This window comes from Ranitomeya variabilis, chromosome 1 (assembly GCF_051348905.1).
Source record: "Ranitomeya variabilis isolate aRanVar5 chromosome 1, aRanVar5.hap1, whole genome shotgun sequence".
NCBI lineage: Eukaryota > Metazoa > Chordata > Amphibia > Anura > Dendrobatidae > Ranitomeya > Ranitomeya variabilis.
The window spans coordinates 1132054689-1132069836 of NC_135232.1; positions in this window are offsets into that span (position 1 = coordinate 1132054689).

A 15148-nucleotide genomic window follows, 5' to 3' on the forward strand; every position below is an offset into this window, starting at 1 on the left:
CCTTGAGTCCGCCAGGCGTCTGAATCCTAGACAAGCGCGCTGGTCATTGTTTTTCTCTCGGTTTAATTTTGTGGTTTCATACTTGCCGGGCTCGAAAAATGTGAAGGCAGATGCTCTTTCTAGGAGTTTTGAGCCTGACTCCTCTGGTGATTCTGAGCCTACGGGTATCCTTAAGGATGGAGTGATTTTGTCTGCTGTCTCCCCAGACTTGCGACGTGCTTTGCAGGAGTTTCAGACTGATAGGCCTGATCGTTGTCCGTCTGGGAGATTGTTTGTTCCAGATGAGTGGACCAGTAGAGTCATCTCAGAGGTTCATTCTTCTGTGTTGGCGGGCCACCCTGGAATTTTTGGTACCAGAGATTTGGTGGCCAGGTCCTTCTGGTGGCCTTCCCTGTCTCGGGATGTGCGTACCTTTGTACAGTCTTGTGATGTTTGTGCTCGGGCCAAGCCTTGCTGTTCTCGGGCTAGTGGATTGTTGTTGTCCTTGCCTATTCCGAAGAGGCCGTGGACGCACATCTCTATGGACTTTATCTCGGATCTCCCGGTTTCTCAAAAAATGTCCGTCATTTGGGTGGTGTGTGACCGTTTTTCTAAGATGGTTCATTTGGTACCCTTGCCCAAATTGCCTTCTTCATCGGAGTTGGTTCCTTTATTTTTTCAGAATGTGGTTCGCTTACATGGTATCTCGGAAAACATCGTGTCTGACAGAGGATCTCAATTTGTGTCTAGGTTCTGGCGAGCGTTCTGTGCCAGGATGGGCATTGATTTGTCTTTTTCATCTGTGTTCCATCCTCAGACTAATGGCCAGACGGAGCGAACTAATCAGACCTTGGAGACGTATTTGAGGTGTTTTGTGTCTGCTGATCAGGATGATTGGGTCGCCTTTTTGCCGTTGGCAGAGTTTGCCCTCAATAATCGGGCCAGTTCTGCTACTCTGGTTTCTCCTTTCTTTTGCAATTCAGGGTTTCACCATCGTTTTTCGTCTGGTCAGGTGGAGTCTTCGGATTGTCCTGGAGTGGATTCTGTGGTGGATAGACTGCACCGGATTTGGAGTCATGTGGTGGACAATTTGAAGTTGTCTCAGGAGAAGACTCAGCAGTTTGCTAATCGTCATCGTCATGTGGGTCATCATCTCCGTGTTGGAGACTTGGTGTGGTTGTCTTCTCGTTTTGTCCCTATGAAGGTCTCTTCTCCTAAGTTCAAACCTCGGTTCATAGGTCCTTATAGGATTTTGGAGATTCTTAATCCTGTATCTTTTCGTTTGGACCTTCCAGCATCTTTCACCATTCATAATGTTTTCCATAGGTCGTTGTTGCGGAGGTACGAGGTACCGGTTGTTCCTTCTGTTGAGCCTCCTGCTCCTGTGCTGGTGGAGGGTGAATTGGAGTATGTTGTGGAGAAGATTTTGGACTCTCGTATTTCCAGACGGAGACTTCAATATCTGGTTAAATGGAAGGGATACGGTCAGGAGGATAATTCTTGGGTGACTGCCTCTGATGTTCATGCCTCTGATTTGGTTCGCGCCTTTCATAGGGCGCATCCAGATCGCCCTGGTGGTTCTCATAAGGGTTCGGTGCGCCCTCCTTAAGGGGGGGGTACTGTTGTGAATTCTGTTTTTGGCTCCCTCTGGTGGCTACTGGTGGTACTGGTTGACTTTGGTCTTGTGTTTCCAGTGCACCTGTTTTCATCAGGAAATTGGGAGTTTCCTATTTAGTCTGGCTTCTCAGTCACTCTAGTGCCGGCAATCAATGTTACCAGAGCATCTCTGTTGCTTGCTACCTGCTCCAAGTCTGCAATTCAGCTAAGTTGAAATCTTTGGCTTTTTGTGTTTGTTTTGTCCAGCATGCATTTATATTTCTCGTGCTGCTGGAAGCTCTAGTGATCTGAAATTACTACTCCGGTGTCATGAGTTGATAACGGAGTTAAGGTAGTTTCAGGATGGCTGCTTAGGGTTTTGAGGTAACCGCGAAGTCCTCTTTTGTATTTTCATCTATCTAGTCAGAGGGCCTCATTTTGCTGAATCTATATTCATACTGCGTTTGTGTTTTCCTCTTACCTAACCGTTATTACATGTGGGGGGCTACTATAACTTTTGGGGTTTCCCTGGAGGCAAGCCAGGTCTGTGTATTCCTCTTATAGGGGTAGTTAGCTCTCCGGCTGGCGCGAGGTGTCTAGGGATACAACGTAGGCACACCCCCTGGCTACTTTTATTTGCGTGTTAGGTTCAGCATCGCGGTTACCTGAGATACCATCTTCCTAGAGCCAGTCCATTTTTGCCCATGTCCCTGCCATTGGGAATCATGACAGATGCGATCATGGTGCAGTGCAGGCTTTTTAAGGGGATTTAAAAAAATAAATAAATAATAATATTCATTATGTAAAATAGGGGGCAGGTCAGTGAGTGATCACTGACTTTCAGAACTTGAAGCCATACAGATGAATACCGAAGCAGAGCACCACATGAAGACCCCCACAGGCCGCCCCGGAGGACGAACATATCATTAACTCAAAACTGTAAATAAAGATTACACAACAACCACAAAATGGATTTCAACAACCAAGGTACCATTTTAATCAGCATAACGGTGTCGACCTGACACTGTAGGTTACTCAGCACAATCCTACTGAGAAGTTCCCTTTAAAAATGGGAAAACTTTTTTCTTATGCTTTCATCTACGTGTCTTCCATGGTTTATTGCAGTCCCTCTTTCTAATTTTAGCAGCTCTAGGAGTTAGTGCATAGGCTTCATGAGTCTAGGAGTCCCACTACCTAACAATTTTAACAGAATGTATATGAGGCCCTCCAAAAATTCCAGGGCTTGGCAATTGCTGCCAATAGAAGAGGTTCCAAGAGGGGGAAGTAAAAAGTTCTTTAATAGAACTACGCGTTTTGGAGCAGATCCAGCCTCTTCCTCAGGTACTGTAGGTGTAGACATGAAATAACATGATCTTTATAGCGATCATGTTACTGTCAAGCATGGAGGTGGAAACATTATGTTTTGGGGGTGTTTCTCTGCTAAGGGTACAGGACTACTTCACCGCATTGGTGACTGTGGTCCCAGCAGGTAATGAGTTTATTAAGAGCATCTAAATGGTCTGTAGGAACCAGAAATCTTAATGGTTGGTAGGGGATCAAATACTTATTTCTCACTGCAAAATGTAAATAAATTTATATAATTTATACAATGTGATTTTCTGGATTTTATTTTTGATATTCTATCTCTCAATGTTAAAATTAACCTACCCTTAAAATTATAGACTGTTCAGGTCTTTGTCAGTGGGCAAACTTACAAAATCAGCAAGGGATCAAGTACTTATTTCCTCCACTGTAGACCCCTCAAGGAGTGTATCTAGATCTATGATGAGCACCTTGAACCCCCAGCTGCTTCACAGAAATTTATAACGAAGAGCCATAAAAATAAAAAAAATCACATTTTTTTCCACAAAAATATCACTTTACTTTTTTCTATAATAGTTTGCGAACTCTATATACATATATGGTAAAATTGATAATTTAAAGATCCAGTAAGATTCTCTGTTAATGAGTTTCAGAAAACGAGTTGGAATGTTGTCTGATATCTATTCAATTATTGCAAGTTTTAAACTGCTCAGATCTTTTTGATGTTCCAGTAAGAAGTGTTTTGACAAACTATGATTAATTGCACCATTACTTATATTATATCTGCGTTTGTTCATCCTATTGTGGAATGATTGCATAGTCCTTCCCACGTAGTGAAGATTATAATTACATTTTAATAAATAGATCACATAATTCATAATACAATTCAAATATTGGGTTATGTGTGAGATTTCTCCTCTGGTGATCGACTTAAATTCCTTTCAGCCTTGCATTAGCATGTTACAGCAAAGACTTTTAGCTCCCCCTCAACAATAGGACCCCATAGAAGGTAATGGGGAAGTTAACCCTAAATAGGCATTTTCTAATAAAAGCAAAAAAGGAAAATGATTGATTAAAATATTTAAAACTGCAATTAAATCAAATTGTGACTATATCCCCTTAAATGTAAATGTGAAAATTAAGTCCAAATTTAACCCGGGACATCAACAAGGGAGGCGCATAGAGATGTTTCACCATTTATTGCTGAAGGAATTTAGATTCCTTCCCCATTTATCCACAAGTGGTAATCTCAGTGTAGGAGACCGACAGGCATTGTTCAAATAAATAATTTTTTACTTCACCCTCTTGGAGCATCTTCTATTGGTAGCAGGTCACCAAGCCCAGGCATTTTTGTTTTTCATTGTCTTAACTTTGTTAACAGCACAATAAAAAAAATGACAAAGATGTACACATTTCACTCTGTAGGTCTGTTTTTGCACACTTATTTAAGTAGTCAAATTTGATACCCGTGCACATCAGACTAATATATTGGTCTGTTTTTGCAAGAAGCTTTTCGGGCTTACGTTCCTATCTAGGATATCTTGTTCAGTTCTTTTGTCAAAGGTTAAAAAACTGTGGTTGAAAATTAATAACATTAATTAGATTTGTGTACAAAATGTATGGCAAAAAAAGTGAAAATGGATGGGTTAGTCTGAAATAATAATAAAAATATACTACCTAATGGCTAATAATGTGGAACCCACGTCTGGGCAGTAGTACATCACTTGTATCAGTGACAGCAGGATGATGTTACCTCTGACAGAAACACTGTCAGTTTGAGTCAGTATAATGCAGAGACCACCTCCACAACACAAGGGCCTCAAATTCATCACTTTTGTTTTTTATTGATCACTATTTTTTGTTCTTGTGGTATTTATTGATGTTTTGCTGTCAAATTCTTTACAATGGTGCATGGGGGGCCTGATTAATGAAGGTGATTTTGCAAAAATTCTAGCATAACTCTTTGAAATGTCACAATGTTTTGCACAGTTCAAAGTTGCCCAAGAGTTTTGCATTTTTTACTTTTTACATGAGTCCCAGCCAACTCTGCCAAGAAGGAGGAGCTGGAGCGGAATAGAGAGTGGCAAAGTCTGCCCTGTAAATCCATGAAAATATGTCACTTTCTTGTCTTAAATTATGCTGGACATGTACACCAGCCCCTGAAAACGAAAAAATGCCCCAGTAAGTGAAAAGCATTTTGAAAAAATCAAAAACAGACTAAAAACACCCAAAACTACATACATCAGAGCAAATTCTATAATGATTAGGGCTCTTATTCATTTACATTGCAGACATTCAATTCTGTCAATGACCTTTTTATCTGCTCTGCCTCTTAGTCCCTTAACCCACAGCACTTCGGGAGCCAAGGAACATATTTCACAACAACAACTTCTTCCAGTTTATTTTACTAGAAGGACAGTCAGAATTTGTTTTCAAATGACATGGAGTCGGAGAGAGGAGATAGAGGATATGATTCAAATGCTTAGATGTGTTGATGGCGCAGTCAGCCGATGTGGTAAGGGCACTGACAGTGGTAGACGAGGTGGTAGTAGCACTCTGAGTGAGGGCGAATCTAGAATGGGTAGAGGGGGCTAAGGAGTTCAGGACATTTCACACACTGAGGCAACTGCCAGCCAAGTCAAGGCTGATGTTGATGATTGTGTCAAGGGCAAGACATGGTAACCAGGCAATGGTGCTGAGGAGGAAGGAGGTACTATAAGCTATACAAGGCTCAGCTGATGTTCAGCCAAAAGATCTTCTGGAGTCAAATGTCCTTCACATCCTGTCATCTTGGTAAGTAGTTTCTATGACTGCTGTTGTTGGAGCCCTTAAGCTCTCGTGGCAGTCATGATGGTGGTGAGTCATATGTGTAGGCATCTCTAGTGTCGAAATTCTTTTCCACATTTCTGGAAGATCAGTCTTGTGCATTGTGCAGGCTTTGCAGTAGGAAAATAAGCTGTCCTTCTGATTACCCGGCATGAATCAACCAGAAATCAACTAGAAATACGTCCCTCCTTCAGCACATGCAACAGCATTAGTTGCTCTCATGGGAAAATTTAAGTGGTTAGCAATGTGAACAAAGCACACAGTATAGGTACAGCCTCTTTGTGGTATCATAGTTCAGTTTCAGTCTCTTGATAGTTACTAATTTCAAGTTCAGTTTTTTGGCACTTACATGGTACAGGTTCAGTCTCTTGTTGGGTACGCAATTCAGGATCAGTCTCTTGGTGGTGTGAAACTAATAACTATACATGGACTTACCTTGAGGCAGGATAGTCAAGAGGTGTGGGGTCAGTACCAAGAGGCCTCGTAAAAGATAGAGAGAAAAGACAAAAGTGTATTCAGGAAACAGTCTGAGGTCAGGTTATCAGGAAGGTAACGGATCAAAAGACAGGGGTAAGTCAATCTGATGGTCAGAAGTGTTGTGAACTATGAATTCAGCTGCAGACATGGATATTCAGAGTCTGACTTCTAGTGTGGATCATCTTGCTGAAAGGGTGCAAAGCATTCAGGATTTTATTGTTCACAGTCCTATGTCTGAGCCAAATGTACCTATTCCTGAGTTGTTTTCTGGAGATAGATCTAGGTTTCTGAATTTTAAGAATAATTGTAAATTATTTCTTTCTTTGAGATCTCGTTCCTCTGGTGATTCCGCTCAGCAAGTTAGAATTGTTATCTCCCTGTTACGTGGCGACCCTCAAGATTGGGCCTTCTCCCTGGCGCCAGGAGATCCTGCATTGCTGAATGTGGATGCGTTTGGATTGCTTTATGAGGAACCTAATCTTGAGAACCAGGCAGAAAAGGCCTTGCTGGCTCTCTCTCAGGGTCAGGAGGAAGCTGAGGTGTATTGTCAAAAATTTCGGAAATGGTCGGTGCTTACTCAATGGAATGAGTGTGCCCTGGCTGCAAATTTCAGAGAAGGTCTTTCCGAAGCCATTAAGAATGTTATGGTGGGGTTCCCCACGCCTGCGAGTCTGAATGAGTCAATGGCTTTGGCCATTCAGATTGATCGGCGTTTGCGGGAGCGCAAACCTGCGCACCATCTGGCGGTGTTTTCTGAACAGAAACCTGAGTCTATGCAATGTGATAGGACTCTGACCAGAATTGAAAGGCAAAATCATAGACGTCAGAATGGGTTGTGCTTTTACTGTGGTGATTCAGCTCATGTTATCTCAGCATGCTCTAAGCGTACAAAAAACTTCGCTAAATCTGTCACCATTGGTACTGTACAGCCTAAATTCATTTTGTCTGTTACTTTGATTTGCTCTCTGTCATCCTACTCAGTTATGGCTTTTGTAGATTCAGGTGCCGCGCTGAATCTGATGGATTTGTCATTTGCCAAGCGCTGTGGTTTTATTCTTGAGCCATTACAGTTCCCTATTCCATTGAAGGGAATTGATGCTACACCATTGGCCAAGAATAAACCTCAATACTGGACTCAGGTGACCATGTGTATGACTCCTGCACATCAGGAGGTGATTCGCTTTCTTGTGTTATATAATTTGCATGACGTTGTCGTGTTGGGTCTGCCATGGTTGCAGGCTCATAATCCAGTTCTGGATTGGAAAGCAATGTCTGTGTTGAGTTGGGGTTGCCAGGGAATTCATGGCGATGCTCCATTGGTATCAATTGCTTCCTCTACTCCTTCTGAAGTCCCTGAGTTTTTGTCGGACTACCAGGATGTATTTGATGAGCCCAAATCCAGTGCCTTACCTCCTCATAGGGATTGTGATTGTGCTATAAATTTGATTCCTGGTAGTAAGTTCCCTAAGGGACGACTGTTTAATTTGTCTGTACCAGAGCATGCCGCTATGCGGAGCTATGTAAAGGAGTCTTTGGAGAAGGGACATATTCGCCCCTCCTCGTCCCCTCTTGGTGCGGGATTCTTTTTTGTGGCCAAGAAGGATGGTTCGTTGAGACCCTGTATAGATTATCGCCTTCTAAATAAAATCACGGTCAAATTCCAGTATCCCTTACCATTGTTGTCTGATCTGTTTGCTCGGATTAGGGGGTCTAGTTGGTTCACCAAGATAGATCTTCGCGGTGCATATAATCTTGTGCGTATAAAACAGGGCGATGAATGGAAAACAGCATTTAATACGCCCGAAGGCCATTTTGAGTACTTGGTGATGCCTTTTGGACTTTCTAATGCCCCTTCTGTGTTTCAGTCCTTCATGCACGATATCTTCCGAGAATATCTGTATAAATTTATGATTGTGTATCTGGATGATATTTTGGTCTTTTCAGATGATTGGGAATCCCATGTGAAGCAGGTCAGGATGGTATTTCAGGTCCTGCGTGCCAATGCCTTATTTGTGAAGGGTTCCAAATGTCTCTTCGGAGTCCAGAAAGTTTCCTTTTTGGGCTTTATTTTTTCTCCTTCTTCTATTGAGATGGACCCAGTCAAGGTCCAGGCTATTCATGATTGGACCCAACCTACATCGGTTAAGAGTCTTCAGAAGTTCTTGGGTTTTGCTAATTTTTACCGTCGCTTCATTGCTAATTTTTCTGGTGTGGTTAAACCTTTGATGGATTTGACCAAGAAGGGTTCTGATGTGACTAACTGGTCTCCTGTGGCCGTTGAGGCCTTTCAGGAGCTGAAGCGCCGGTTTTCTTCGGCTCCAGTTTTATGTCAGCCAGATGTCTCTCTTCCATTCCAGGTCAAGGTTGATGCTTCTGAAATTGGAGCAGGGGCTGTTTTGTCACAGAGAAGCTCTGATTGCTCTGTGATGAAGCCAAGTGCCTTCTTTTCAAGAAAATTTTCGCCAGCTGAGCGAAATTATGATGTTGGTAATCGGGAGTTGTTGGCAATGAAGTGGGCATTTGAGGAGTGGGGACACTGGCTAGAGGGAGCTAAGCATCGTGTGGTGGTCTTGACTGATCATAAAAATTTGATTTATCTTGAGTCGGCCAAGCGGTTGAATCCTAGACAGGCTCGTTGGTCGTTGTTTTTCTCACGTTTCGATTTCGTGGTCTTGTACCTTCCTGGTTCGAAGAACGTGAAGGCTGATGCTCTTTCTAGGAGTTTTGTGCCTGACTCCCCTGGAGTTTCTGAGCCGGCTGGTATCCTCAAAGAGGGGGTAATTTTGTCTGCCATTTCCCCAGATTTGCGACGGGTGTTACAGGAATTTCAGGCGGATAGACCTGACCGTTGTCCATCAGAGAGACTGTTTGTCCCAGATAGATGGACCAGCAGAGTTATTTCCGAGGTCCATTCTTCAGTGTTGGCGGGTCATCCTGGGATTTTTGGTACCAGAGATTTGGTGGCTAGATCCTTCTGGTGGCCTTCTTTGTCGCGGGATGTGCGTTCCTTTGTGCAGTCCTGTGGGATTTGTGCTCGGGCTAAGCCTTGCTGTTCTCGTGCCAGTGGTTTGCTTTTGCCTTTGCCGGTTCCTAAGAGGCCTTGGACGCATATTTCCATGGATTTTATTTTGGATCTTCCGGTCTCTCAGAGAATGTCTGTCATCTGGGTGGTTTGTGATCGTTTTTCTAAAATGGTCCATTTGGTGCCCTTGCCTAAGTTGCCTTCTTCCTCCGATTTGGTTCCGTTATTTTTTCAGAATGTGGTTTGTCTGCACGGCATCCCTGAAAACATTGTGTCTGACAGAGGATCCCAGTTTGTGTCCAGATTTTGGCGGTCCTTTTGTGCTAAGATGGGCATTGATTTGTCTTTTTCGTCGGCCTTCCATCCTCAGACGAATGGCCAAACCGAGCGAACTAACCAGACCTTGGAAACTTATTTGAGATGTTTTGTTTCTGCTGACCAGGATGATTGGGTGAATTTTTTGCCATTGGCCGAGTTTGCCCTTAATAATCGGGCTAGTTCGGCTACTTTGGTTTCGCCTTTTTTTTGTAATTCTGGTTTTCATCCTCGTTTTTCCTCAGGTCAGGTTGAGTCTTCTGACTGTCCTGAGGTGGATTCTGTGGTGGATAGGTTGCAGCAGATTTGGAACCATGTGGTGGACAATTTGACGTTGTCACAAGAGAAGGCTCAGCGCTTTGCTAATCGTCGTCGCTGTGTGGGTCCCCGACTTCGTGTTGGGGATTTGGTGTGGTTGTCTTCTCGTTATGTTCCTATGAAGGTTTCTTCTCCTAAGTTTAAACCTCGTTTTATCGGTCCTTATAAAATTTGGAAATCCTCAACCCTGTGTCATTTCGTTTGGACCTCCCGGCATCGTTTACCATCCATAATGTGTTCCATAGGTCTTTGTTGCGGAGGTATGTGGTGCCTGTGGTTCCTTCAGTTGAGCCTCCTGCTCCGGTGCTGGTTGAGGGAGAATTGGAATACGTGGTGAAGATCTTGGATTCTCGTATTTCAAGACGGAGGCTTCAGTATTTGGTTAAGTGGAAGGGCTATGGTCAGGAGGATAATTCCTGGGTTGTCGCCTCTGATGTTCATGCGGCCGATTTGGTTCGTGCCTTCCATGTGGCTCACCCTGATCGCCCTGGGGGTTCTGGTGAGGGTTCGGTGACCCCTCCTCAAGGGGGGGTACTGTTGTGAACTCTGTTTCCGGGCTCCCTCCTGTGGTCGTGAGTGGTACTGTGTGAGTTCTCTCTTTGGGCTCCTCCTGGTGGCTCTTTTTGTTAGTTTGCAGGTTTCTGGCTCGGATCAGCTGTCTCGTCATCTGCTAGTCAGGTTTCCTATTTAATCCACCTGGTCCTTCATTCCTTGCCTGTTGTCGTTGTATTCAGTGCTATTCTGATTGCTCCTGTCTACATCCGTTATCAGTCTCTCAAGAGAAGCTAAGTTTTGTTTGCTTATTTTTGCTCATCTGTGTTCAAGATGTCTCCAAGTATATGATGAGTTTTGTCCAGCTTGCTAATATGTGATTTCCTTGTTTGCTGGTGCTCTGGGGTGCTGAGTTGCTCCCCCCACATCGTTAGTTGGTGTGGGGGTTCTCGCATTCTCTGCGTGGATATTTTTGCATAGGGTTTTTTACTGACCGCACAGATCCCTTGCTATTTTCTGCTATCTAGCGTTAGCGGGCCTCATTTGCTCAACCTGTTTCATCTCTGCGTTTGTCTTTTCCTCTTAATTCACCGTTATTATTTGTGGGGGGCTTCTATATCTCTGGGGTTATTTCTCTGAGGCAAGTGAGGTCTTTACTTTCTCTTTAGGGGTAGTCAGTTTCTCAGGCCGTGAAGAGACGTCTAGGATTTCAGGAAACGTTCCACGGCTGCCTATAGTGTTTGCGGTTAGGATCAGGTATGCGGTCAGTCCAGTTACCACATCCCCAGAGCTCGTCCTATTATCTTCTACTTAGCTGGTTAGATTTGTGATCCTAAGCCACTAGGATCATAACACAGAAGGTAATTTCAAGGTCCTCAAAGGAGATCAAGATATAATTTAAAGCACAGAGCAGACAAACACACCACTTGAGCAGAGTTACAATTGACAAAGGTCTGGTAGTTGTCAGAGTTCTAAATAGCCCTGTAATTGACGAGGATAGATGACATCTGGAGGACATCCCACAGAATTAGCAAGATAAGACAGCTGAGCGGTCAATTACAATACTCACACCTCAGCCTCAGATTGGGTGGCAGAGCTATTACTCAAGCCTGACGGCTCAGCCAGCCCTTGATCTGATTGGGCAGCTCACGATTCTCAACATCATAATTTCTCTCAGCAGCTGGACAAAGTTCTGGAGTAACGGTGTCCTGTGAATGGCGACAATGTGAATGGGTCTCTCTAATCTAACTGTCCCTAATCCTAACTTTAGAGCCAGCCCTGATTCAATGAAGTTGGCTGCAGAATCACAGTCAATGAAAGCAACTTCAGATAACCACAGGTTCTGGAAACATGCGTAGATGCCATTTCAATATTTTTTGTATTGTGGCTATTTGGCAGCTTCTTTGGACAACACTTGGGAGATTTGCCAATTCTTCCAGAGGTCTCGAAGGTCTCTCCTCTTCTTGGGAGCTTCTTAAATGTTTCAGTAAACTTAGTGCTTATGCTTTATGGGGAAAGGAGGATCTTTTAGGGTAAACACCTAATCCACTGGACTCCTTTATTGAGCTGATGACTAGTGTTGAGCATTCCGATACCGCAAGTATCGGCCGATACTTAGCGGTATCGGAATTCCGATACCGAGATCCGATACTTGCCGCGTATCGGATACCGGAATCGGAAGTTCCCAGGATTCAAACTGCACAAATTTGTACGAAATCAGCCAATGAGAATGATTCCAAGTGTGGGCACATCCTGTTTAGCATGGAGGGCATGAAACTACTGGCAAGGCTGTGATTGGCTGCTGAAATGATGTCATGATGCAGTTTAAAAGTCGCTGGCGCCATTTTGCGCTCACTCTGCTGTGAATTCAGTTAGTGACAGGACGCTGTTTGCTGACTGAGGGCCAGTTTTGAGATAGCGATTTGCTTAATTGTTCTTTTCCAAGTCTAATTTAGCAACCGCTGTGTTCACCTGCTAATCACCTTGCTTTTGCCTTGTAGCGCTGTTTTCACAGCGATCTGCAAGGTCTCTGTGTGTGTGTGTGTGAGTGCAGCCCACTCTCTAGTCTGAGTGCAGCCATAGGCCATCCATAGCTGGTTGTATTCAGTTCAGGGAGGGTGGTTCATTGCCTCATACTGTTCTTTGTTTTTTTTTTTGTTTTTTTTTTGAAGTAGTGCAGGCTGCTGCACATTTTTTCAAATAATTCCTATTAGTGACTTTCCACCCGTCTCCAGCTAACTTGTGGAAAAACACTACATAGGATAACGTAGAGGAGGGTTTTTGGGCCTTGCAGCGCCATTTACGGCTGTCTGCACGGTCTCCGTGTGACTGCAGCTCGCCCTGTAGTCTGTGAGCAGCCATAGCCTGGTTGTCTCCAGCTCAGGGTTCTTCACTGCGTCATACCGTAAAATCCATTTTCCTTTTGTTTTAAGTAGTGCAGGCTGCTGCACATTTTTTCAAAAAATTCCTATTAGTGTCTTTCCACCCGTCTCCAGCTAACTTGTGGAAAAACACTACATAGGATAAAGTAGAGGAGGGTTTTTGGGCCTTGCAGCGCCGTTTACGGCTGTCTGCACGGTCTCCGTGTGACTGCAGCTCTCTCTGTTGTCAGTTCAGCCCCCAAAAAATAAATAAATAATAAAGTTCACCAAACACACCAGTGACACCACTTTACATTTGTGTAGGCCACATTAGCTCATATTAAAGTCTAGTCCACACTTTAGAAAATTAGTGTTTCTTATACCTGTTAGGAGCTCTTCAGGACTAAGCACACAAAGCCATTAGTACTTTTCTGCTTATCTTTATCAGTCAACCACGATGAAGAAGGCAGTGAGTAAGGCACGTGGGCGTGGGTGCGGAGCAGGGAGAGGACGTGGGGATTCTGTGCCTGCTGCGGGTACCGGTTACTCATCAGCACCCACTTTCACCAGGGAACAGTCGTTCATGCGCAGCTTTGTCACAGAGCACCGTACACCGCTGCTGCGTGAAGACCAAATTGAATCCGTTGTCGGATGGATGGCAGCTAATGCATCGACTTCAATTAGTGCCACATCCTCTCAGACACAGAGCACTGGAGAGCAGCCATCTGTCTCTTCACCACCTGCCAAATTGCCCAGGCAGACAGAGATCCCAGGACAGGAGCCGTCTCTACTTCTGTTCTCTGAATCATCTCTTGGCTTGGAAACAGGGGGCCAGCCAAGCAGCATTGGAGAAATGGAAGAAAAGGCAGGGTGCAGTGATGCCCAACAGCTTTTTCTCTCTTCCTCTGAAGAGGCGGGTGGGCCAGTGCCTCCGGTCACCACATCGCAGGCCGCATCCGCTGATGACACTCAGGTGCCACTTTCTGGTGCGTGCTCTGCTGCTGAGACTACCCAGGAGGAGCAGTTGGGGGCAGAGGGTAGTGTAGATGATGAGGTCCTTGACCCATCTTGGTGTGAGGGACAGGAAGGTGGTGGGAGCAGCTCTGAGGAAGAGATTCCCCATACGGCCCAAAGAGGGAGAGGGAGGGGGAAGACTGCGGATCCTGCAGCCTCCGTTTTGGCACCCGTTAGGAGCATGTCTCTTCCAAAAGCCAAAAAGGACGCTCCCAAGACTTGCAGTGCCTGGTCCTTTTTTGACACAGTTGCAGATGACATTTGCTATGTCAAATGCAAGGTGTGTCATCACAAAGTCAAAAGAGGTCGAAATGTCAGCAACCTCAATACCTCCAACATGTGGAAACATGTGCGCACCAGGCACGCGGCGGAGTTAGAAAAACACACTGAAGAGCTAGGCCAACCAGCAGCGGCAGCTACCACCACTTCAGCTCGTGTTGCCTCTTCCTCCAGCTCACACGCAGCTGGTTCGGCTTCCTCCCAGGATCGCCGTGGAAGAACCTCTGGCCCTGTTGTCCAGAGAGCCGCTGTAATTCCACCCGCAGCACCACTTTCCCAGTCATCCACACACTCCCAGCCCAGTCTACAGCCATCGGTAGTACAGGCATGGGAGAAAAGGCGGCCTTTCTCGTCAAACCACCCACGAGCACAGGCTCTGACTGCAGGCATTGCCAAACTTCTGTCACTGGAAATGCTGTCATTCAGGCTGGTGGAGACTGACAGCTTCCGTGACTTGATGTCATTGGCAGTCCCCCAGTACAATGTGCCCAGCCGCTTTTACTTCAGCAGGCAAGCCGTCCCTGCCCTGCACAAGCATGTGGAGGGACACATAAAACACGCACTACTGAACGCCGTCAGTAGCAAGGTCCACCTCACCACCGATGCGTGGACCAGTCAACATGGACAGGGGCGATACCTTTTCCTCACTGCCCATTGGGTTAATGTCATTGAGCCGGGTACAGATCGTGCGAGTGGCGCAGGACGTGTCCTGCCCACTCCAAGGATTGCAGGAATCCATTCTGTACGCATTGACTCCTCCTCTTACACCAGTTCCTCAGAATCATCGCTGCAGGAGCCGTCACAGTCCACCTCCACATGGACCCGTGATGAACGTTTACCTGTTACGACCGACATGAGCACAGCCGTGGCCAAACGTCAACAGGCCGTCTTGAAATTAATTTCTTTGGGGAATCGAAGCCACACAGCGCAGGAGCTCTGGAATGCCATCAAGCAGGAGAGCGATGTGTGGTTTGTGCCAGCGAATCTCCAACCAGGCATGGTAGTGTGTGATAATGGCCGAAATCTGGTGGCAGCTCTGGGCCTCGGCAACCTCACTCACATCCCATGTCTGGCACATGTGCTCAATTTGGTCGTGCAGAGTTTTTTGAGGGACTATCTGGATCTTGATGCGCTGCTGCACGAGGTC